The sequence below is a fragment of the Octopus bimaculoides genome, chromosome 30, assembly GCF_001194135.2.
Source record: "Octopus bimaculoides isolate UCB-OBI-ISO-001 chromosome 30, ASM119413v2, whole genome shotgun sequence".
NCBI lineage: Eukaryota > Metazoa > Mollusca > Cephalopoda > Octopoda > Octopodidae > Octopus > Octopus bimaculoides.
In genome coordinates this window covers 9,775,895-9,776,406 of record NC_069010.1, presented here as the reverse complement: position 1 = coordinate 9,776,406, position 512 = coordinate 9,775,895, and positions in this window count along the sequence as shown.

Genomic DNA, 512 nt, shown 5'->3' with positions numbered 1-512 from the left:
TATATATATATATATATATATATATATATATATGTGTGTGTGTGTGTATGTCTGTGTTCGTCCCCCTAGTATTGCTTGGCATATTATACACATCCTTGGTCTTTTATCTCATTACGAAAAGTAAATCCTTATATAAACCCATTAACTGAATTTTCTGTCATCAATCGCATTGTTTACATGGACGTATTCCTATACAAATCACCATAGCTTACATTGCTGGCTCTCAATACTATTGGAAATCTATAGAGAAACTTAGAAACGGGAATATTGCACTATCAATACAAAACTGGGAGCCGATATTGGCATGTAAACCTTTACTATATTCTTGGTAGTATATATCATGGTGGCAAAACGAAATACTGTGTTCCTATTAGAAATTAAGAGAGCATTATGCTTACCCTCCGGGAACAGGACAAAATAATACACATTGATATATAGATACATGCATACATGTCTATACATACATGCACTCATATATATACACACACATATAATATATATATATATATATA